General features: G+C 44.7%; 1 protein-coding gene across 4 annotated transcripts in view; it reads left to right on the top strand.

The window, feature by feature from the left end:
* Positions 1–25462, top strand: part of Helz (helicase with zinc finger) — a 142846-nt gene continuing 117384 nt past the window's right edge. For 3 of the 4 annotated variants that reach the window (XM_029483195.2, XM_021176882.3, XM_021176881.3), the window contains exons 1-3: positions 1–50; positions 1415–1470; positions 8116–8172. The gene's annotated coding sequence lies outside the window, so the exon portion shown is untranslated. The remainder of the gene's footprint in view (positions 51–1414; positions 1471–8115; positions 8173–25462) is intronic. The other variant, XM_021176880.3, reaches the window with a different exon arrangement.

The following is a 25462-nucleotide window of genomic DNA, read 5'->3' as shown; positions in this document are numbered from 1 at the left end:
TGTGGGGACGTTGACAAGTGGATCCAAGATGGCGTAGAAAGTAATGACAGGTAAGTCCTGACTTCCCCGTTCTCCGCTGCCCGGGTCGCTTCAGGAGCCTCCAGAGCCATCCGGGGAGAGGCCCGGACTCTCCTCCGGTGCTCCGGGTCCGGGACAGCGCGGCCCCGGGGACAGCGGGGGATCCCGCCGGCCGCCGGCAGGGCCTGGGGAGCGGGGCTCTCTCAGAGGCGAGGCCCGGACGCTGGAGCTGTTTACTGCTTCTTCCCCTCCTCAATCTCCTTTTCCCTCCGCTGGGGGGCTGAGGTGCCAGGGACCCAGGCGGTGGCCCGAGGGTCCTTGCACACGCCCGAGGTTCGGGGGGACCCGGGAGCCCGCGCGAGGCTGCTCCGGCACGGGCCGACCCTGGGGTCCCCGCACGCCCCGCGCCCCAGGGTCGCGGCTTAGGGTGGGGAGCGGGCGGCCTCCCACGCCGCGCGCGGTGCAGCCCTCCGGGTTAGCATTTCCACCCTGGGTGGGGCGGCGACCCCAGGGCAGGGGACAGCACGAAAAGTGGGTCAGGGGGCGCCCCTCCCCAGCAAAGGGCTCTGCCCAAGATTCACTGTGGTCCCCCTCTCCCCGCCCCCCCTCCCTGGGACATGCGTGGCCCGTGAGCACATCTACAAAAACAAATGCACAGTCTCTTCCTGGAGGTGTCTCCAAAGGCCCCTTTCTTTCCTTCTCTCTCTCTTTTACCCTCAAGGGCTCAGACACATAGTCCTAAGTAGGAACTGATTTCTCGCCCTAAAATGAATTGAGTCTTCTGCCCCCTGGCCTTTGCCGAGGGTCCTCTCAGACAGGGCTGGAAGCCAAAAGCCTTCAGATTCCTTTTGGGTTGGGAACCTTGTAAGTTTTTTTTTTTGTTGTTGTTGAGCTCCGAAATTGGCATCCTTTCTCCCATGCAAAGTTACACTTTTTAGGCAAGCCATTAGTATAATCAAAAGTGTAACTCCAGAGATAGTGGATGCTGGGAGCAGCCGGGGGAAGAGGGAGACGTTATCTGGCCTAGTTTGTTCTTGATTTTCCTCTCTCTTCACTCATATGAATAGCTTTTTTACACCCCTCCTTGATTTTTTTTTTCTTCCTTCTTTGATTTTTGAAAGTAAAACTTATCAGTGTAGAATAGATGAGTTTATTATGTTTAAGGTTGAAGACTATTTTCTAATCTGTTGCTGAAAGAAAATATTTTCAATTTTAGGTAAAAGAAGCAAATTTTTTCCCTCCTCCAAAGCTTCATCCTGTAACTTTTTTTTTTTTTTAATAACTTTTTCCACTTGAAGTGTATCCATATTCTTTTACTAAAGGACTATAAAATGCTTGTAACTGGTAACAGCTCCAACTGGTGTTGCATACCATATTCTTTTTCTGTTTGTTCCAGGAATTGGATGAAGTCATTGATCACTAAAGAACTACAGAGCCGGTGAGATGTGCAAGGTGAGACTGAAGTTCAATATTACACCCTGTTTCCCCTCTTTCTTGTATCCAACTCAAGGGTCAGGGAAAGCTACTTTCCAAATAGATCAGTCAGCCAACTGGGATACAGGTAAGGCGAGATTTAGGAAAGACATACCATCCTTCTGAGTGGCTCCAACTTATTCGTACGGAGTGAAGCTTTTCTAGCGCCGAATGTTAGTTGTGGCTACACTCGATCAACGTCTTTCCCAGGAGTAACTATAGTTTGCCTCTTCGCATTTCCTTGTGTAACTTTAACGGGATGGTCTGGATTGGATCTGCTTTCACGTCCATTGCTTGCCCTACACTGAGTATAAGAAATTGGGTAGATGAAGTTTGCACACCCACACTTTCTGGGATGTATATGAAGTATATTCTTTTCCATTACGAATAATATTTTCCAGCAAGCAATCGCCTCTATTTTTATTTTTCTTAGTTTTTGGTTTTGTGGTGCTGGTATGTTTAAGACCTAATGGCCTCACACATCCTAGGGAAAGTGCAGAACCATTGAGCCACATCCTTAGTCCCTTCTAGTTTTCTTTTTCTTTCTTTTTTTTTTTTTTGGTTTTTTTCAAGACAGGGTTTCTCTGTGTAGCTCTGGCTGTCCTGGAACTCACTCTGTAGACCAGGCTGGCCTGCCTCTGCCTCCTAAGTGCTGGGATTAAAGGCGTGCGCCACCACGCCCGGCTCTTTTTTTTTTTTTTAAAGACTTATTTATTAATTATATGTAAGTACACGGTAGCTGTCTTCAGACACTCCAGAGGAGAGCATCAGATCCTCATTATGGATGGTTGTGAGCCATCATGTGGTTGCTGGGATTTGAACTCACGACCTTTGGAAGGGCAATCAGTGTTCTTAACTGCTGAGCCATCTCTCCAGCCCCCTTCTATTTTTCCAAAGCCGAATAGTAAATGCCTGATAGTACTTTAGAACAAAAATGATAGTGCTAAGTTCTGTGTTGCTCGGGATATGACTACTCTGTCATCACTTCCCATCATATATGGTGTGTAAATTTAGATTATTGTTTTATTTATCCCATGTAATACTTTGGATTTGTGTGTGTGCCTGAGAGAGACAGAGACAGAGAGACAGAGTGGGGGGGTGGTGGCAGGAAGGGTATCACTATAGTTTCTTTGGCTGGCTAAGTAGGCAAGGCTGGCCTTGAACTCCTGATTGCTGTGATTAAACTTAAGTCTGGTGTAATGCCTTGGATTTAAAGGATTTTTTTTGTATTGTTTTTGTTTTTGTTTTTTTTGAGACAGGGTTTCTCTGTGTAGCCCTGGCAGTCCTGGAACTCACTCTGTAGACCAGGCTGGCCTCGAACTCAGAACTCTGCCTGCCTCTACCTCCCAAGTGCTAGGATTAAAGGCTTGCGCCACCACTGCCCCGCTAAAGGACATTTATTATTTGTGAACAGTTTGTGCTGTGTACCAGGGAGAGAGAAACTTGTTATGGTTTTCAACCATTTTCTCAACTTAATGATACTTTATTGTGGTTGCTTTAGAGAAATATAAGTAATTATGGTCAATTGGCTTATTGTATATTTATTTACCCCCAACACATTTGGGCATTTAGATTTTGAAGTTCTCATCAGCTTTTCGTATCTAGTACATCTTTTTCAGAATAAACTATACTCCCCAGCCCTTCACGCGTGAAATATACAGTGGCCACTTTGCCCTTAAAATACAATAAGGAGGTGGGAACTTGGGAAAGGGAGGTGGACAGAGCTCCAGTCTTCTGACACACAGCACTTCCACTTGGGTTGAAACTCAGCAGTGCCTATTTTAATTTTAATTTTTGGCAGAGCAAATATAGAGTTTTAAATTTGTTTGCAGCGTGTGGATGGAGGCATATTCTTGTCTCAGACCTCTCAGTTTGAACTCTCCTCTTGTTCGAAACAAATAGGTAGCTCTGTGGGTCGGAGCCACAGATCTGTCTGTTTTCTGCCCCAGAAGTGTTTACTTGTAGTTTAAAACGCGAGTCTTACAGAGTAGGTGATCTTGTGGGGCTACTGTTCCTCAGCCTGAATCGGGTGGAGACATTTTTTCCACAGTCTCCACACATGCAGACAAGTATTATTGTTCAAAGTGAAGCTGCTGGTTGGCCACCAAGCAGCTCGGCACACGAAGTATTCTAAAATGGGAAATACCACGGGCTCGAAGGTTACTATAGAGGAGAAGACTGTCTTTGAGCCGAGTGAAGACATGGCTTTTTTGGCTGTCTTTTGGCTGATAAGCTTGGGTTCTATTTTTAGGTAAGGTTGTATTGTGGAGGAGTCAGTTAATACAGTCTGGTAGCTCTCTATTGGCTATTACCTTTTGCCATTGTTAGTAAGAAATTTCATCTTCAGATAGCTTGAATGAATTCAGTCATCACTGTCTTTAAAGCCTGCACATATATCCAGACTGTCCAGTTTCAGTGCCTTGGGGAACAATGCTAAAGACCATGCGAAGCCAATCCTGCTTGTGGAGGGCCTTGGGAAACTCTAAAGTCGGCAGCACACGTGCTGGAGAGCTGGTTCAGTGGTTAAAATATCCTGCAGAGGACCTGGGTTCAGGTCTCAGCATCTACATGGCCACTTAGAGTCATCTGTTCCAGGGGATCCAACACTCTCTTCTGACTTCTGGTCACTAGGCATGTATGTGACACACAGACATATACTCCTACACATAAAATAAAAAAGTCTACAAAATTTATTTTATTTATTTATTTATTTATTTATTTATTTATTTATTTATTTATTTTGAGATAGGGTTTCTCTGTATAGCCCTGGCTGTCCTGGAACTCACTCTGTAGACCAGGCTGGCCTCCAACTCAGAAATTCGCCTGCCTCTGCCTCCCAAGTGCTGGGATTAAAGGCGTGCGCCACCACCGCCCGGCTTAGAAAATTTTTTTTAAGCTACAGTGTTTTCATGAAAAGCTGAGACGAGCACACAGGAATTCTCAGGGAAGTTGTCTAAGTTTTATAAATGCACCTGTGTTCTCTGTTTAGGTAGATTTGACATTAATCCTGAATGCAAATCAGCCTGTAATTATCTGCCACTCAAATCCAAATGCAGGCCCAGTGCAAGAAATAAGATTCATAGAGTTGTCTATTTTCATAAACTTAGGTAAACATACTTGCAAATGTAATTAGATTGCTAAGTCGTATTTTGAAATGTTTTCTGGAAGAGAAGTGTAATGTGGAGAGAGTGGCCACACGAGCTTGCTGGTCCCTTCAGTGTGTGGGTGCGTCCCGATGGCTTCCGGATCATGAGCTCCCCGCAGCGCAGCACAATTCCCTGCTCTGGCCACTGCCACCGCAGGGCTGCCTGAGATAAGAATCGGAATCTGATGATCACTGTTCTTTTTGACTACCACTGGTATAGCTTGAAGACTGCTTGCATATATGTTACATTCATGTTGTATGATATACGTACATATATGTAAACACTTACGTTATATTTTTCTATATATATTTGTTATGCTTTCAGTTACCTGAAAGAAATTGCAAGTTTCCAATTTAAATCAAAAGCCTTATCAACTTGTTCATGCTTGTAGACATACTGGATTCCTTTCTCTAAGATCAGGAAGTCTGGTGAAACAGAAATTTGTCTTGCTTTTGAATAAAAAAACCTGATTCATTACACACACACACACACACACACACACACACACACACACATCACACACATGTATATCTAACTAAAAGTTTTAAGTGTGTGTATGCATGTGCATGTGCAGAGGTCAAAGGACACCTTTGTGGAAGTTGACTCTCTTGTTCTACCTTTGCGTGGGCCCTGCAGAGCGACCTCAGGCCGGCAGGCCTGTGCAGTGAGTACAGTTACCCACTGAGCCCTCTCCCGCCTTCATCGTCTCTTACACTGACCCTGCCCTGAAGTGTGAATGGCTGAGTTTATCTCTGTGCCACACTTTCGGTTGTGTTATCACATCTGAATTGGCCTTTTCACTTTTCACCCTGCTTTGTGGAAATACACCTTATGGTGGAAGTGTTCTTGTAAACACAGCCTGTCAGGTGTATTTATAAATGATACATTTTAAAAAATCACGCATGCATATGGTAAGTTAAATTGAGCAACACTTGAGTGTGTGTGTGTGTATGTATATATACATATACATATATATCTGTGTGTGTGTATATTTATATATGGCTAGCTGGCTCAGTGGTTAAGCGCATTTGTTTCTCTCCAGGAGGACCTGAGTTTGGTACCTAGCTCCCACATTGGGTGGCGCACAGCCTAGAGAACAGCTTCTGTGGGTAACTGCACACGTGTGGCAGGCATTTACACAGACAAATTACATGTGCCATTTAGTTTTGGAAGGCCTCTGATCCTAAAGTGTAAGTAGAAATGGAGGGGGGAGTTCAGCAGGCACAGCAGGTGAAGTAGATTTTGGACACCTGTTCTGCTCTGCAGTGACCAGAAGCATTAGTGACAAGCTACTGTCCAACTGTAGATTAGCAGTCTTAGACATTAGTCTTAGTCTTTTTTTTTTTAAAGGTTTATGGTTTTTTATTTATTTATTTAATTATTTATTTATTATATGTAAGTACAATGTAGCTGTCCTCACACACTCCAGAAAAGGGAGTCAGATCTCGTTAGGGATGGTTGTGAGCCACCATGTGATTGCTGGGATTTGAACTCTGGACCTTCGGAAGAGCAGTCGGTTGCTCTTACCCACTGAGCCATCTCACCAGCCCAGGTTTATGTATTTTATGTATATGAGTACATTGTATGTAGCTGTCTTCAGACACACCAGAAGAGGGCATCGAATCCCATTAACAGATAGATGGTTGTGAACCACCATGTGGTTGCTGGGAATTGAACTGAGGACCTCTGAAAGAGCAGTCAGTGCTCTTAAAACCTCTAAGCCATCTCTCCACCCCCCAGACGTTTAGTCTTATGGTCAGGCTGGAGAAAGTTTTGGTTTGTTGTTTTCTTTTTTTTTTTTTTTTGGTTTTTCGAGACAGCGTTTCTCTGTATAGCCCTGGCTGTCCTGGAACTCACTCTGTAGACCAGGCTGGCCTCGAACTCAGTAATCCGCCTGCCTCTGCCTCCCAAGTGCTGGGATTAAAGGCGTGCGCCACCACGCCCGGCTTTAACTTTTTTTTTTTTGGTTTTCTTTTTTTAAATATTATTTATTTATTTTATTTTATTTTTTTATTTTTTTTGGTTTTTCGAGACAGGGTTTCTCTGTGTAGCCCTGGCTGTCCTGGCACTCACTTTGTAGACCAGGCTGGCCTCGAACTCAGAAATCTGCCTGCCTCTGCCTCCCGAGTGCTGGGATTAAAGGCGTGCGCCACCACGCCCGGCTATATTATTTATTTTTATTTATACGAGTACACTGTAGCTATCTTCAGACACACACCAGAAGAGGGCATCAGATGATATTACAAAGGGTTGTGAACCACCATGTGGTTGCTGGGAATTGAACTCAGGACCTCTGGAAGAGCAGACAGTGCTCTTAACCACTCAGCCATCTCTCCAGCCCCAGTTTGCTGATCTTTTATTTTATGTTTTGTTTATTTATTGTGTGTGTGTTTGAGACACGGTTTCTCTGTGTGGCTCTGGCTGTCCTGGAGCTCACTTTGTAGACCAGGCTAGCCTCGTACTCAACAGAAAACTGCCTGTCTCTGCTTCTTCTGGGGTCTGAGGTGTGCGTTACTACTGCTTGGCTAAACTTTGCTCTTTTATCTCTGGTTAGTTTTATTTTCTCATTTTCTTTTTCTTTCCTTATTTTTGAGACAGAATTTCATGTAATCTAGGCTGGCTTTGAACTGTAGCTGCGGGAAACCTTGAACTTTTTTTTTTTTTTTTTTGAGGCAGGGCTTTTCTATGTAGTCCTGGCTATCCTTGAACTCACAGAAAACCACCAGACTGTCTGCTTCTGAGGTTGGGGTCATAGGCATGTGCCGCTGCCTAGAGAACAGGTTGACTTAGATTTATTTTGTCTTATGTATGTGACTGTTTTATCTGTCTGTGCACTGCATGCATGTCTGACGCTTTTGGAGACAGAGGAGGTCTCTGGATCCCTGGAGTTGGAGTTACAGATGGTGTGAGCTGCTGTGTGTGTTGGGAGCCCCATCCTCTGCAGGGGCATTGAATGCTGAATCATCTCTCCATCCCTAGCCTTGAACCTTTGATCCTCCTGCCTCTGCTTCTTGGGTACTGGAGTTACAGACATGTGTCTCCATGTCGGTTCTAGGTATTGAACTCAGGCCTTGATGAATGCCAGGCAGGCACTCTACTCCCAAGTTTCCCATTTCCCAGATGAGGAAGTGTAGGCCTGGAGAAACTGCCTCGCCCCAGGTTCTGTGACTCAGTGGTAGTGTGAAAGCCTTAGTCTCCAGAGGCTCCGGTCAGGCCATGTGGTCTATGGCTCTGTCTGATTGAGTTACCAGATGCTGTGAATAGGACTCAGACACTTCTGCAGTGATATAGCAATTGCTAATTTGTTCTTGTGATTTTGTTTGTCATGTATGTTTTGGAGACAGGGTAGTGATGTATGGCCCAGATCAAATCGGGCCTTAAGTCAGAGTGCCTCCGTCACTCGAGGGGGGTTACAGGTGTGTGCCAGGCAGCACAGCTGGCAATCTGTGATATTTAAAAGCTGTTCTCTCTCTTTCAGAAATTATAAAGAGCTCTGATGGGCTATTTGGGTGTTACCCAGTGCAGTGAACTGCAGGTGAGTAGAGATGGCTTAGGAGAGCATTCCCGAGAGACGAGGCTCAGCGCTGCCTGAGGAAGGGATGCGGGAGAGGCGCTTAGCTCATCTTTTCCTTTTGTTCATTTTTAATGTACAAAGGGATGGGTTTCATGGTGACATTGTTTTCCTTTTTCTTTTCCTTTTCTTTTTTTTTTTTTTTATGGTTTTAGAGTTTTATTGTAGAAAGGCAGGGAAGAGAAGGAGAGAAGGTAGAAAGAGAGAGGCCGGCAATGGCCACGTGGAGAGAAGGGGGGGAAGTGAGAGAGAGAAGGAGGGCTAGAGATGAGAGTATAAGGTGAAAGCTTAAAAAGCTCATGGTGACATTTTTTTTGACATTTTTTTATACCTATGTGTCATTGTACCTTGGCCATGTTTGGAGACTTGATAAGAGTGTCTGGCTAGAAAGATGGCATGGGGCAAGGTGGAGCGATGCACAACTGGGTCAGACAGATGACCTGGGGTTGGAGGGCCTAATGGACCTGGCTGCTTCAGAATAGATTGGACAGAGCCAGCTCTTGCCGCTCTGTCAGTGTTGTGTGGCGACGGCAAGGAATGGGGTTCTTGGACTTGTATTCTGAATGAGTTATGGCCCAGAGGCTCAGTTTTGTCTCGTGATCAGAACCGGAGAGATGTACCAGCTTCTATGTCAGCGTTCTTTTTTTTTTTTTTTTTGGTTTTTTGAGACAGGGTTTCTCTGTGTAGCCCTGGCTGTCCTGGAACTCACTTTGTAGACCAGGCTGGCCTCGAACTCAGAAATCCGCCTGCCTCTGCCTCCCAAGTGCTGGGATTAAAGGCGTGCGCCACCACGCCCGGCATATGTCAGCGTTCTTAAGTGCTAACTGCCCCGTGTTCTGAAGGCCAAATATTGAATTGCTTTCTCTTTATGTTGGATCATGACTGTGTGCATATACACCCATACATATACACACTTGTATACAATGCATAATATATATTCTGTACATGCTCAGTCTGGAGGATTTAGATACTGAGAATATACCAAAAGAAACAAAAGGTGGGGCTAGAGATGGCTCAGAGGTTAAGAGCACTGACTGCTCTTCCAGAGGTTCTGAGTTCAATTCCTAGCAACCACATGGTAGCTTACAACCATCTGTAATGGGGTCTGAAGAGAGCAGTGGTGTACTCATATACATAAAATAAACAAATCTTAAAAAAAAAGTTTAAAAAATATTAAAAAAAGAAAGAAAAGGTGGGACTTTTCTTCCTAAATGTTACACTGTTTTTTTTTTTTTTTTTTTTTTTTTTTTTTTTTTGGTTTTTCGAGACAGGGTTTCTCTGTGTAGCCCTGGCTGTCCTGGAACTCACTTTGTAGACCAGGCTGGCCTCGAACTCAGAAATCCGCCTGCCTCTGCCTCCCGAGTGCTGGGACTAAAGGCGTGCGCCACCACGCCCGGCTGTTTTTTTTTTTTAAAAGAGAAACCCTGTCTATTATATCTAAGTACACTGTAGCTGTCTTCAGACACACCAGAAGAGGGCGTCAGATCTCATTAAGGATGGTTGTGAGCCACCATGTGGTTGCTAGGATTTGAACTCAGGACCTTCAGAAGAGCAGTCAGTGCTCTTAACCACTGAGCCATTTCTCTAGCTCCGCCTTTTTTTTGTTTTTTCAAGACAGGGTTTCTCTGTATAGTCCTGGCTGTCCTGGAGCTCACTCTGTAGGACAGGCTGGCCTTGAACTCAAAAATCCGCCTGCCTCTGTCTTCCAGTTGCTGGGATTAAAGGCGTGCGCCACCACACCCGGCTTACACTTTTTATGGTACTATCAGCCTTTCAAATTATTTATGTTTTGCTGAAATGACTATTTCTTAAAGACAGTTGGACAATTTTTTTGGGTCTATTATCTTGGTCTTTGATGTTAAAATAGGAATGCTACAGAGCCAGGTATATATCTTATTTACCTATGTATTTATTGATTGATTGATTGATTGATTGTCTATGAGTGCTCTAACTACATGTATGCCAGCATGTCAAAAGAGGGTGTCAGATCCCATTACAGATGGTTGTGAGCCACCATGTGGTTGCTGGGAATTGAACTCAGGACCTCTGGAAGAGCAGTTAGTGCTCTTAACTGCTGAGTTATCTCCCCAGACCCTGGTTTATATCTTAATGTCAACAATCAGGAGGTTGAGGCAGGAGGGTGGGAATTCAAGGCTAGCTTTGACTGTATAGCAAGTTCTAAGCTAGTGTAGGCTATATGAAACTCCATTTCAAAAATCTCCAAATCTATATATCTTTATATCTCTGTGCCACTGTTGCGTTTCCTTTTTTTCTCATGCATTGCTGGGGATTAAACGCAAGCCTTGTGCATGCCCATCAAGGGCTTTACTGTAACTGTACCTCTAGCTCCTGTGTTCTCCAGGAGGTCACTAGCACTATGGACTTTGATTTTGGCTTTGGGATGTTCTTGGGCTGTGAGCACACAGGACTCATCTCTGTCACTGGGCGCTGAACTTACTTTTCATGGCTTTTCTTTCTTTCTTTTTCATGGCTTTTCAACAGTCGTCTTCTGGTAGGCAGAAGCTTGAGGGGTTTTTAGTTTTGTTTTAAGAGAGACTTTTGCAGTAAAGCCCAGGCTGCCTTCAGACTGCGGCCCCTCCTCCTCTACCTCTCCTGAGTATTACTGGGATTACAGAGCGCTCTGCTACACTGGCTTTTTCTCTCTGTGTCATTGTCCTCAGGCTTCCTGGCCCTTGGTTCTCCGATGTGTTCCCATGTCTGTCCTTTACCTTCAGCAGTCCACCACTGAGTCAGAACAGTGTTCTCCTGACTCCTGGAGACATGAACACAGCGTGGATACTTGTGAAGTTTACAGTAACGTGTGGCATTAACACATAGTTGTCTTGAGTATGTGTGCATTTAGTGTGGTTTCTCTGCTGTGGAGATGGTTGGAAGTCTATGTGGCATGAATTATTGGCCATTGAAGAACTATGGTAGCCAGGCAGTGGTGACATCTGACTTAATCCTAGCACTCAGAGCCAGGAGCAGGGGGATCTCTGTGAGTTTGAGGCAGGCCTGGTTTACAAAGCAACCGCCAAGTCAACACAGAGAAAACCTATCTCAAAAAACTAAAAAAACAAAACAACACAACTTAAGAAAAAAAAGAAAGACAGACAGACTAAGATGGAGAAGGGCACGGAGGTCCTGACCATAACCTTGGGATTTGGGGAGACTAGAGTGTTAATAGAGTAACTAGAGTTACTAGAGTAGAGTAACTAGAGTAACTAGAGTTAACTAGAGTAGAGTTACTAGAGTAACTAGAGTAACTAGAGTAACTAGAGTTACTAGAGTAGAGAAACTAGAGTAACTAGAGTTACTAGAGTTAGAGTAGAGTAACTAGAGTTAACTAGTGTAGAGTTACTAGAGTAACTAGTTACTAGAGTAGAGTTACTAGAGTAACTAGTTACTAGAGTAGAGTAACTAGAGTAACTAGAGTTACTAGAGTTAGAGTAACTAGAGTAACTAGAGTTAACTAGAGTAGAGTAACTAGAGTTAACTAGAGTAGAGAGTTATTAGCTGAAGCCCCTTGAGCTGTCAATGGAATCTCGAGCTACCCTGAGATGCTGTTTCATAATCTAATAAAAAGCTGCCACTAGAAAGGCTGAGGCAGGAGGATTGACCCTGTTTTAAAAACAGGAAAAATGGAAAACTGAGGTGGAGGTAGTCGTGGTGATCTCGACCAGGAGAGCACACAAGCTCTGGGTGAGCGCACAGCAGGGGAGCGGACAGCTCTGCTCTTGTGGCTGCCTGGCTCTCACTCAGGCCCTTGTTTCCTGGGGGGACTGCAGCTGGCTTTTTCTTTTACATTTAGAGTGTGTGTGTGTGTGTGTGTGTGAGAGAGAGAGAGAGAGAGACAGATCCTCTTTAGCTGGAGTTGCAGGTCCTTGTCAGCTACCTGACATTGGTGCTGGGATTAGAACTCTGGTCGTCTGCAAGCAGAGCATGCTCTGAACTTCTGAGCCATCTTTCCAGCCCCCGGAGCTTTCTTAGTGTTGAAATTGTTCAGTGTTTGGGTTTATTACCCATAAATAGTTGTTTTTCTTCTTGACATTCTGTTTCGAAATGTTCATACTTTAAATTAATTGTTATTTAATATTGTATTAATATGTAATAATTTGATGCTTTGAAAACTTACTGGGTGTTGATGAACATTTCATGTTATAAATTTCATAATTTTAAGCTGAGTGTGTTGGCACACGCCTTTAATCCCAGCACTTGGGAGGCAGAGGCAGGAAGATTTCTGAGTTTGAGGCCAGCCTGGTCAGAGTGAGCTCCAGGACAGCCAGGACTATACAGAGAAACCCTGTCTCAAAAAACCAAACCAAACCATCCAACCAACCAACAACAACAACAAATTATATTAATGAGTGTTTTATAGATTTTGATGTATATTGTTTTACAGTAACACCAAGGGTGTCATGCCAGTTTATATAGTTAGCAAATACAGACTTTCCAGTGGCAGTGTAAGTTTGATAGAAGCCCAGGGTCTTGTAACTGTGTTTTCTGGTAGTAGTATAGAAGGGCTCTTGGAGCTCAGTGACCTTTACTGTTGTGTTTACCTATTCGAGTCATCTTTGTCCTGTTCTGTTGCATTGTTACACAATCAAAATTGATGTGGCTTTGCTTGGAAAGGCAAGTATAACCAGCTAGTAGATGATTGTTGGGAGGATAGCCAGGCTGAGCTGAGTGAAAAAGCTTGTAATGAGGATACAGCCTGAGTTCGTGAGAGGTAGTGGGGATTGTGGTCGGAGGGGATGGTCGGTGATTCCAAGATTCAGCTACAAGCACTTACTGGACACATGTATGCAGACTTCAGCTATCCTGGAGGCATGCGTGGGGGTGGGGTGGGTGGTGCCTGAGGGTAGGGTGGCTGAAGCAGGAGGGCTTGAGCTTCTGATGCCCCTTGTGGCTGAGGAGAGCACTGTGGTGGGACATCCCTAACTCATCTATGAGGTGCTGGCCTGTGCCTCAGCGTACTCTGAGTCCTGCTGGAAGGAACTAACCGTCTTGTTAAGAGGATACGAGCGCCAAGGAATGAAAGGATGGATGAGGTGGGGCTTCCAGTGGGACATTGGGTGAACTGCTTGGGGACTTGGTGCAGCCTTCTTGGGATACTGGGGGACATTCCAGCCTGAGGGGGTCATATGTAAGTCATATGCAGCCGGAGAGAAACAGAAAGAGGAAGGTGTGGAAGGAAGCCTGGTAGAGTGGGAATGGGGTGGCTTGGGATGCATAGCCTAATCGCATGCATTGTGGGATAGAAATGGAGCGGAGTGATAAGTGATGCTGTCCGTGGTTGGGATTGGGCGATGGACTGGAAGGGGGAGGAGGAGGGCATTAGAGACTAGTTGGATTCGTGGCAGTTGAAGGAGGCTGATGAGGGCTTGGATTAAGTCGGTGGTTTTGGAAAGTAGCGGTGTAAAGAAGTGTTTTGGAGACTGATGGAGGAGAGAGAGGTGACTGGTAGGTGGGGGAGGGAAGGCGGTCCAGTAGGTCCTAAGTCAGGTGACACTGGTTATGTTGGGAGCCTCAAGAAGTAGACATGGGCATAGATTCCATGGAACATTTCCTTCTCTTCCTCACCCTAAAAATGCAGAAGGCCCTCAACCCAGTGTCGGTGCGTGGGGGGCTGGTGGTGACACGGTGCAGAGAGAATGATGGGTTTTTAATCTCCACATTCTTTTTTTTTTTGGTTTTTCGAGACAGGGTTTCTCTGTGTAGCCCTGGCTGTCCTGGAACTCACTCTGTAGACCAGGCTGGCCTCGAACTCAGATATCCGCCTGCCTCTGCCTCTCAAGTGCTAGGATTAAAGGCGTGTGCCACCACGCCTGGCTTCGACATTCTTATTATGTAAAGCTGTGGACATAGAGATGTGGGGAGAGGAGTGCATGAGTGCCCAGCTCTTCAATCTTTGCTTCTCTGTCACCCACAGTAAGCCATGCGCTGGAAGTGATTCCATGGCCCCAGACTACACACACACACACAGGCACACGCACATGCACATGCACACACACACACACACATACACACACACACAGAGTTTATTTACTTTATGTGTCTAGTGTTTTGATTGCATTTATATCTGTGTACCACGTGTGTGCTTGGTGCCCACAGAGGTCAGAAGAGGGCATCAGGTCCCCCGGAACTGGAGTTATAGAGGTTTTGAGCCACTATGAGGGTGCTAGGGACTGAACTCAGGTCTTCTGCAAGTTCTCTTAACCACTGGGCTATCACTGCAGCCCCGGTCTTAGATGTATTAAGTGCAAGTGAGAGAGCACCTGAGTAGAGGCGCTACAGAGGGGAGGAACCTGGGTGCAGGCCAGGAGAAGACACACAGAATTCCTGGTTGCTTCAGCTTTGTCTTGAGCCAAGTCTCTCGAGACTCCAGGCCCTTTTATTTTTGCCACAATAAAACTTGTTCCTTGTTGAAAAGTATAAAGGATAGATGAATTGAGAGAAACTACAATAGTACCACCCAGAGCTTCCCATTTTTTTACGTTTAATAAACATTTGGAGTAATTTCATACTTACAGAGGAGGGGCAGATGTAGAGCACAGTTCTCTTGTAAGCTTCACTAACATATCCCCCCCCCCCCCCCCCCCCCCCGTGAATGGCTCCAGTTTCCACGGCACCTTTGTCAGACCTGAGGAAAGTTGCTTCCATTTCCATTCAGCAGTTTCCCCTCCCCTCCCCTCCCCTCTCCTCCCCTCCCCTTCTTCCCTTCTCTTCCCTTCCCTTCCTCCCTTCCTTCCTCCCTTCCCTCCCCTTCCCTCCCCTTCCTTCCCTCCCATTCCTTCCCTTCCCTTCTTCCTTTCCCTTCTCCTCTCCCCTCACCTTTTTCTTTCTTTCTTTCTTTCTTTCTTTCTTTCTTTCTTTCTTTCTTTCTTTCTTTCTTTCTTTCTTTCTTTTTTTGACAGGGTCTTTTCATGTGTCCCTGGCTGACCTGAAATTCACTATATAAACTAGACTGGCTCTAAATTCACAGATCCTCCTGTCTTTGCCTCTCAAGTGCTGGCATTAAAGGTGCATACCACCACATCCATCCCAATGCACTATTCCTTCTTCTTTTTTTTTTTTTTAAAGATTTATTTATTTATTATATGTAAGTACACTGTAGCTGTCTTCAGACACTCCAGAAGAGGGAGTCAGATCTCATTAAGGATGGTTGTGAGCCACCATGTGGTTGCTGGGATTTGAACTCCGGACCTTCGGAAGAACAGTCGGGTGCTCTTACCCACTGAGCCATCTCACCAGCCTGCACTATTCCTTCTTAATTGAAGGTTTATTTATTTTTATTTTATGTGACTAGGTGTTTTGCCTGCACGTATGTCTGTGCATCATGTACGTATAATGCTCACATAGCCAGAGGAGAGAATTGGGTCCCTTAGAAATGAAGTTAACTGCCAGATGTGCCACTGTGTGGGTCTGAGAATAGAACCTGGGACCGAGAATAGAACCTGGGACCTCTGGGAGAGCACCTCTCGCTCTTAACCACTGAGCTGTCACTCCTGCCTCCAATACACTCTTCTTGTTTGTTTGTGAGATAAGAGTCTTGATATGCCACTGTGGCTGGCCTGGAATTCTGTGTAGACCAGACTGGCCTGCAACTCAGAGATCTGCCTGCCTTTGCCTCCTGAGTGCTGGGATTAATGTGTGCTCCACAATGCCTGCCAGCATTCTTGTTTTAATGAGGAAGTTGGCTCTTTCATTTTGCTTTGGTGTTTAAGAAGCTCAGCTACTTTGGACTACCTTAGTTGCATGCCTATATGGATAATCTGAAAGGAAAAACTTCAAAGGAATGGGTTTTATAACAGTAAAATGCAGAAATACTAGGTAATGCTATAGAAAGGGGTTTAGTGAGAAATCCCGGGTTGGCCTCCCACCCATGATCTCCTTGGCAATTGTCTGCTGGTGTGGCCTACCATAGCCAGCCAGAAAAGTTTGTGTTACTGTAAAAATGTCATTGAGGTAGGTTAGTACACCCCAGTAATTCCAGCTCTCAGGAGCCTAAGGCAGGATTATCTGGAATTTGGAGCTAGCCTGGGTGACATAGTAAGTTCCAGGTTATCCTGGGCTACAGACCCCATCAGAAAAGTAGCCATCTTTGCTAGAGTTCATTCTTTAAATGTGTGTGTGGGTGCTTGTGTTGTGCTGAGCGGAGGTGAAAGGACAACTTTGCCTTTGGTTTCCTCTCCACATTTATGTGGAATCAAATTGGTGCTACCAGGCCTTCAGCGTCCATCTTGCTAGCCCGAGAGCTCCTTGTTGAGCTTTCTTGCTTCTCAGTATGGGTGTGTTTTTATTCACCAACAGCCATGTTACGTGGTTTCGGAGGAGACTCAGACTCTTTAGGAAATAATTTGGAATTACTGAAACAAGGTTATCTTTAAAGGTGCTAGAAATTTTGAAAATTGAGCTAAGGAAAAGTCAGTGATGGGTAGAAAAAAGAATCTCAGTTTTAGCTCGCAAATAAACCCAATCCTTACCAGAACAGATCAGAGAAGGGCCTTCGGGTTTCTTTCCTATATGTAAAAGATTTTTTGTGGTCCTGATGTTGTGGTTTATGCCTGTAATCAAGAGGCTAAGACAGGAAGATTGCTGTGAGAGTATATTATCCTGTGCTACACAATGAGTTCTTGGCTAGCCTGAGCTATGGCATATGAGAGCCTATCTTTAAAATAAATGAAACACACAAAAAATAAAACGTATATTTTAAAAGATTTATTTTATGTAAATGAGTCCTCTATCTATATGCCAGAAGAGAGCATCAGATCCCAGGATAGATGCTTGTGAGCCACAATGTGGCTGCTGGGAATTTAACTCAAGACCTCTGGAAGAGCAGGCAGTACTCTAACGGCTGAGCCATCTCTCCAGCCCTAAAGTAGTTTTCTTTGCTGTACTTAATCCATTTGGAGTTTACGAGCATTATCTCTGTGAAAGAAGGAGTTTAAACTAGAATGTGGTTGATAAACTTGATTTCTTCTAATACTCTCCCAGAGGCTTAATCTCTCCCAGTGCCTCTTGTATGGTTAGCAGCTAAAAAATTCTTTTTATATTAATTATTGTGCGTACATGTGAGTTTGTGTGCATGCACAAACACACATAATCAATGGACAATTTGCTGAGAACTTATTCTGCCATGTGGATCCAGGGGATAGAACTCAGATCATCAGGACTGAGCTATCACTGGTCCTTGCATTTTCTTTGTTTTTTTTTTCCCTTTCTTCTTCCCTTCCTCTCCTTCTCTCTCCTCCCTCCTCCCTCCTTCCTTCTTTCTTTCCTTCCATGTATGTGTATGTGTGCTCAGTGATTTTTATGTTTTAGAGAAAAATGCAAGCCTAGTTGAATAGTAAGTATATTACTGTAAATAAAATTTTGTTTTGCCCGTGTATTCCATAAAACCATTACAGATTCCAGTCTGGGCAAAACAGATGATAGAGAAGCTGATACTGCAGTCCTTCTTAGGGCTGGCATTCTAGTGACAACTGAATGCAAACACGACAGTGCTGGGAATGCCTGGTATTTTAGTTACTCTAGGTCATTTCTTTCGACAGTTCAACTAAAGTTCTTTTTCTTTTTCCTTTTCTTTCTTTTTTTTTTTTTTTAAGATTTATTTATTATACATAAGTACACTATAGATGTCTTCAGACACACCAGAAGAGGACATCGGATCTCATTACAGATGGTTGTGTGAACCACCATGTGGTTGCTGGGATTTGAACTCAGGACCTTCGGAAGAGCACTCGGTGCTCTTAACCGCTGAGCCATCTCTCCAGCCCCCTCAACTAAAGTTCTTACTGAATAGTTTTAGTGAATGTGGTGGTTATTCTGGAGATAAAAATGGCAGAAACACGACACCTATTTATATACATAAGAGGTGTATTGGGCATTTAAGTATTTTACATATAATCCAAGGTAATAGATACCAGAGGCAGGCTGGTTTGAGGTGGTCACTGAAAGCAGGGCTGGTTATCGATAGGTCGAGAGAGAAGCTGGGGAGGATGCTGTGGGTAGGACAGTGGTGTTGCCGAGGCCTGACTGTGTTTGGGGTCTGTGTGTTGTGTGTGGGGTTGAGAATGTTAAGGTTGTGCCAGATTGTGAGTGACTCAGGTGCCGAGGAGTGAGCTTGGACATTACTAGGTGGACATCTTAGAATCTTGTGCCCCCCTGGGCGCGGGCAATGCTCTTAATTTTTTTCTCTCAGAGGAATTGTGACAGTTGCACTCTGTAGTGAGTTCCAGGACAGGGTTGCCCCAGTGCATTGTGTCTTTGGCAGACCTGATGCTTCCTGCTGTGTCTGCTGGGCCCTGCGGGAGGGTGAGAGGTCATGTGGGTCAGTCTGATTTCTTCCTGTGCTCATAGCACACTGACTGACTTTGTAGTATAGCCTTATTGTAGGGTAATAGTGGAAATCCTATGGGCAAAATAGAGCCACATGGCTAGCTTAAAAGATGTGGATTTCAAATTTTTCCAGTAGTTCTTCTCTTTAAAATGTTTATATTCTTCGTTTTGTAAAGAAACTTAAACATATTTAATATGACCAAACCTATTAAACTTTTATTTACTCTGACCAAAGTCCAACTATTAATAGGTTTCTTACATTTATTGTTTATGTGTGTGTATGTATATATGTGTGAGTGGACATGCCTGTATGCATGTATGTGGGAACATGCAGGCCATGGCATGCACATGGAGGCCAGAGGACAACTTGGAGGAGGTAGTTCTCTCTCTTCACCATGTGAGGCCCAGAGTTTGAACTCACGTCTTAGGTTTGGCAGCAAACGCTGTTGAGCCAGCCTTACCAGCCCTACTTGGGACTGGATGGTCTTGAATTCTGCTCTGCAGCTGAGAGTGTGTTTGAACTTCTCATCTTCCTGCCTCTCCCTCCTGAGTGCTGGGATTACAGGTGTGTGTTATCTTGCCCAGTTTGTATGATGTTGGAAATCAAACCCATGAATGCTAGGCAGGTCACCGAGTTACATCCATCAGCTAGCTCTAAGAACTTTGTATAGAACTTAGTCTTTTAAGTTCTTCTATGACTTCATTGTTTATGTCTACATAGGATGTATAGTCCAAAAGGAAGATGTCTCGGGGGTTCTGATCAAGGATCAGTTATAGGTCTGGGATACAGCTCATGGATAGAGTGCTTTTCTGGCATATGTGTGGCCCTGGGTTCAACTCCCAGTACTGACATGACACTCCTGTCCCCCAACGAAGAAAAAAGACTCAGTGAGGGCTGTTAGTAATTTCAGTGAAAGAAGAGAGGAGATTGAATACGGCTATTAGTCTTCTAAACCTTTGCAAATGCATATGGGTCCTTTATGTTAATTGTGAAGTAGGCAGTTTTGTGTTGATAGAGATGTGGAGTCGTCCTGACTTTCGAGTGATGACTTTTGGTGATTACTGTTGCCCCTGAGATTTGATCCCAGTCGCTGTTTTTTGCTCTTTAAATCCTAGAGGTTTTGAGATGAAAGAGCACTGGCCACACTGACAGCAGAGGTTAGTGTAAGGAATGCAACCGGTTGGTGGTGTGTGTGTGTGTGTGTGTGTGTGTGTGTGTGTGTGTGTGCACATGTGTGAAGGCAGAGGCTGCTGTTGGAGCCCCTCCTTAGTTGCTTTCTACATTTTTTTTCTGAGACAAAGTCTCACAGACCTGGAACTCACGAATACAGCTGCCTATCAATGTGCGTAAGTTTTACATGAATGCCGGGCACTCGGGTCTTCACACTTGTGTTTCAAATGCAAGAATGAGCAGAATGAGCACTCTCCTTTGCCCCCCTCTTGGGTTGAGTTGTTTTCGGAGACGGCTCTGGACTTGTGGCATCTTTCTGCTTCAGTCTCCTAAATTCTGGGATTACTAGAATTATGCTACCACACCTAGTAATGTTTTCGTTTTCAAATAAAAACAGGCTGGGCATGGGGGCGCATGGCTTTAATCCCACCAGGCAGGTCTCTGTGATTGGAGGCCAACCTGGTCAACAGAGCAGCAAGTTCCAAGGATTCTCAAAGAAACAAGAGTGGATTTCAGGACTTGATTTAAGGTGGTCACAGACAGAGGTGCTTGGTTGCAGCCAGTCTGCCTACCGCCCTCTGCTACACCATTGAGTTCATTTTCTCCAGCATTTACTTTGGACCCAGACCAGCCGTCTGTCCAGCTATGATGGCATTCTTCAAAAGCAACCTATGTTTTGTGCCAGATGACCTCCAACAGTTGGCTTATTGGAAATTGCTCCTTCTGAGGCTGTGTGCTTGCTTTTCAGCCTAAGGAGGAGGAAGGGAAATGCAAGCATTTTTGTTTACTAATAACCCACTTATTTTGCATCTATTTTTTCCACTTTCATTCTTTTTTTGTTTTTTGTTTTGTTTTTGTCTTTGTTTGTTTGTTTGTTTTTCCGAGATAGGGTTTCTCTGTGTAGCCCTGGCTGTCCTGGAACTGTCTGTAGACCAGGCTGGCCTTGAACTGCAGAGGTCCACCTGTCTCTGCCTCCCGAGTGCTGGATTAAAGGCATGCGGCATCATACCTGCTCTTCTTGTTATATATTTAATTGTTTGTGTATGTATGTGCTCACATGTGTGTTTGTGCATGTAAGTATGGTATGGTGTCCATGGAAGCTGTGACTGCTCACACAGTCATTACTGTTTACTGAGATGAAATCATTCCTTTGTCAAGTAGGTGAAGTTGTCACATAGAGTGGTATTTCATTTTCTTTAACAATAGTACTGAGGGCTGGTGAGATGGTTCAGTGGTTAAGAGCGCCGACTGCTCTTCCAAAGGTCCTGAGTTCAAATCCCAGCAACCACATGGTGGCTCACAACCATCTGTAATGAAATCTGATGCCCTCTTCTGGCGTACCTGAAGACAGCTACAGTGTACTTACATACAATAGATAAATATTAAAAAAAAACAATAGTACTGAATTTATTTTATATTATTGGGTGTTGGTTTGTTTGCGACAGTAGTTCTGGCTTGCCTTGAACTCATAAAAGTCCACCTGCCTCTGCCTTTCAAGTGATGAAAATCTGAATTTCTATTTTGTTTTTTAAAAATATTTTATTTTTTATTTCATGTGCATTGGTGTTTTGCCTGCATGTATGTCTATGTGAGATCATCGGATCTTGGAATTATAAACAGTAGTGAACTGCCATGTGGGTGCTGGGAATTGAACCTGGGTCCTCAGAAAGATCAGTCGTCCTCTTAACCGCTGAGCCATCTCTCTAGCCCCTGAATTTCTTTTTAAAGATATATTTATTTTAGCATGTGAGTGTTTTGCCAGCATGTAGTAGAGTTATGCACGGTTATAAACTGCCATGTGGGCACTGGGACACTGAACCTGGGTGCTCTTAACCTCTGAACCAGTTCCAGCTGGAAAGTACTGAGTGTTAAGTGATTTCCACTTTACATAAGTGAAAATTTGCAAGTTTAGGGGAGTTACCACTGCCAAGTATCATTTTAAGCTCCTCACAGAGTAACCAAAGGAGGGAAGTATTAGCGGTCTTACTGTCCATTTCCAGATGGTAAATTGAGAAACTCAGGTTAAGTCACTTGCTCCAGGCCACAGAGCTGGCGAGTGCCAAGCTGGTGAGCTTTCAAGGTGGGGCCTCTGCCTTAGTCTGTGCTCTGCCTCAGGACACTGTATTACTTCCCGAGGACACATAGTTTGAGCAGTACTAGTTTGTTTTTATTGCTACTTGTGTTTATAGTATTTGTCTAGCTAGGTACAGGCTGTGAGTTTTGTGGGATGCTTGGCGTTTTGGTACCTGATTTGTCTTTTCTTTCCTGTGGCTTTTGGAGTTTATTCTAGGACTTTATTAAGGGCACTGGGTGTAACCCAACCCTCTTGTTCTTTAAACCTTTGTTTTTAATACATACACAGGTACACACACAATTAAAAAAATAAAATAAATCTTTAAAAAAAGGGGTGGGGTGGAGAGATGGCTCTTGAGTTTAAGCCAGATTCTGTCTCAAGCCTAAAAACTGGGGCTGAGAGCTGGCTCGGTGGTGAAGAGCTTCTGCCGCGCTTCCAGAAGACCTGAGTTCAGTTCCTGGAACCTCCATTGGGCATCTATCTCGCTGCTTCCTGTAACTGACCTCTGGCCTCCAAGGGCGCCTGCGCTCATGTGTGCACATGATCGATCCTTATATATGCACATAATTAGAAGGACACCTGCACTCATGTGTGCACATGATCGATCCTCACATATGCACATAATTAGAAGTAAAAGTGGTACTTGTTAGAGACAGCTCACTGTGGGGCCCAGCCTTGCCTCAAGCATCTTTACCTCTGAGCCGGCTTGGTGGACTCTTAATTATTTGGGACAGGGTCTTTGGTTCTGTCCAGGCTGTCCTTGAACTTGCTTCTTAGCCCAGGCAGGCTGTGAGTGTGGGATCTTCCTGGTAGCTGGACCTGCCATAGGGTGCCTTTGTTATTTACGTTCTTATCTATCAGTTCCTGACTGAGGCTCATTTTGTTAATGCCTAGAGACGGTTTTCATTATTACAAACTGGCAGACGAGCTGCGGTGTCTAGGAGGTAGAGGCCAGGCTGCTGTTCAACAGACTACTACTGTACACAGGACAGCTCTCTACAGCACAGAGGGATCTCGTCCCAAGCGTTTCTGGGGATATCTGTGGCGTGTGCCGTGAAGTAGTGATTGTTTGTCGTGACGTTCTTTTTTTTTTTTTTTTTAAAGGTTTAGTTTTAAATTTTTCATGCTTATAGGTGTTTTACCTGCATGTGTGTGTGTGTGTGTGTGTGTCATAGGCGCACAGTGCTCATGGAGATCCAGCCAGGGCATTGGATCCTGGGAACTAGAGGACTGTGAGCCACCATGGCTGTGCTGGGAACTGAACCCCAGTCCTCTGGGAGAGCAGCAAAGTGCTCTTAAGAGCTGAGCTGTCACCCCAGCCCCTTATGCTGGTCTTAGGTGTGGTGGCAGAGTCACTGCAGAATCCAGAAATGAGGAGTGTTTTCATTTTTGTTTGATAATTGATTTTACCAAGTCAATACATGTTTATATTAAGGACATAAATTCAAACCATAAATGAAATGTTTAAACTCTTTTGAAACCTGACTGGGAGTTAGTTATACAGCATGCGAAGGTGAAGCTGAGGGAGTTTAAAAAAGAAATGAACTGAAGAGATGTTGTCTATTTGTTGAATTATCTAGTTAGTTAATAACACAGTTCTTATTTTTTTATGTTAAATTATTAATTTGTTTAAAAAAAAGAAAATTAAAACAAAGAAACATGCCTTTAATCCTAGCACTTGAGAGGCAGAGGCAGGCGCCTGGTCTAACAGAGTAAGTTCTAATACAGCCAGGGATACACAGGGAAATCTTGTCTTGAAAAACTAAAAAAAAAACCAAAAAAGTTAAAAAGTCTTAACACTTAACATGGTAAGTATAAACATTTTAAGCCATATTTTGTTTTTAGTTAAACATTCCCGGAGCTGGGGGAAGCAGCTCCATTGGTAAGGCCCGAGGGAGGTCATTTAGCCTGAGGGTGGTTCTGAGTTCACATGGTGGCATCCAAGGAGAAGCCAGTTATGGTATTGATACTTGTTATCCAGTGTTGGGAAAACAGACAGGCAGATCCTCGGAGGTTTTAGGCAGCCAGCCTCACCAAATTGATAAACTCCAGATTCAGTAAGAGACCTTAGCTTAAAAAAAAAAAACAAGGAACCTGGATGTAGTGAGGCATAGCTTTGTGTACAGGGCCTTATGGTGTACCAGGCATTGTCATAGGTCAAGTTGCCCTCGAACTCAGATCCACTTCGTTTTGCCTCTTGGGTGCTGGGATTGAAGCATGTGGCACCAGGCTGCTCTGGTGCATGCTTTTAGTCCCACCATTTAAGAGGGAGAGGTAGGGGCTGGTGTGATGGCGGTGAGGCTGCTTTCCCAGAGGACCCTGGTTTGATCCCCAGCACCCACATAGTGGTCAAAACTGTAACTCCAGTCCCAGGGAGCAGATGTTCTCTTTTGGCCTTTGTGGACACCAGGTTTAGGAGAAACTCCCATAAGCCTATAATAATAATAATAATAAAAATAAAATAGGCAGATGGATCTCTTAAATTCAACAGAGGTGAGTTTAAGGCCAGCCTGGTTTACATGGTGAGATACTGTCTCAAGGTTGAGAGTGATTGAGGAAGATGCTTGTGTTGGCCTTTAGCCTTCATGTGCTTTTGTGTATACACACACACACACACACACACACACACACACACCCCTGTCTCCGTCTCTGTGTGTCTCTTTCTCCATATTGAGAAAGTTAGAGAATACTGTATTGCATCTCATATACTTCTTGTATTTGCTAACTGCTGACGTACAGTGATGCTGTGTCCCTTTCGACCCCTCTTGTCCTGTTCCTTCAGGGTGTCTGTGTCTTCTGCAGTATCAACAGTATGGGAAGCTGAAGGGCTGTGCTCAATCCTGATGCCTCTCATCCTGCACTGCAGTTTATGGCAGCAGAACAGCTTAGTGAGGGCAGAGCTAGGGATGTCAAGCAAGGCTGGAGCCGGGGATGTCAGCCAAGAGCATTCTTGTAGGCCAGTGCTTCTCCACCTTCCTAATGCTGTGACCCTTTCATACAGTACCTCATGTGGGTGACCCCCAACCATGAAATTATTTTTGTTGCTACTTCATAACTGTAATTATGCTTCTGAATCATAATGCAAGTGTCTGGGTCTCCTGATGGTCTTAGGCAGTCCCTGTGAAAGGGTCATTCAACCCCAAAGGGGCTGCGACCCACAGGTTGGAAACTGCCTCTGTAGGCTGAGGAGGTGGCGGGACAGATGACTTCCATAAGGCCAGCAGGGAGCATGGAGGTTGTTAGGGCAGAAGAAAGACTAAGAGAATTAATTGACCAAGCGAAGCAGGCCTTGATGCAGGTGGGGAGGAGGGTTGGTAAGAGCTGGCCCTGAAGCAGTACCGAAGCTGTCACTTCTTACAGCCCGGTCGTCTCTGCCAGGCTCTGTTCCCAGTAAAGGTATGGGGAGAAGCAGGCTTGAATTTCTGCAGTCTGTTTTAATGATTATTACACCAGTGTGAGCACATGACGCAGAGCGTGTATGTGTGTGTATGTGTATATATATGTGTGTGTGTGTGTGTGTGTGTGGTCAGATGGTGCTCCTTCCACTGGGATATGTGAGTCAAACAAGCTGGGGGCCTCTTCCAGGAAGCACCTTTACTGCGCCATCTTGGGGGCTGGGCCCTCTTATTGTCTCCTTGAACTCTTTGACTGGGGTTTCTCTCTCTGAT

The sequence above is a fragment of the Mus caroli genome, unplaced genomic scaffold (genome assembly GCF_978045245.1).
Source record: "Mus caroli unplaced genomic scaffold, Mus_caroli_1 scaffold_13, whole genome shotgun sequence".
Taxonomy (NCBI): Eukaryota; Metazoa; Chordata; class Mammalia; order Rodentia; family Muridae; genus Mus; species Mus caroli.
The sequence above is the reverse complement of the archived record's forward strand: the minus strand, read 5'-3'. Positions and strand labels throughout refer to the sequence as shown.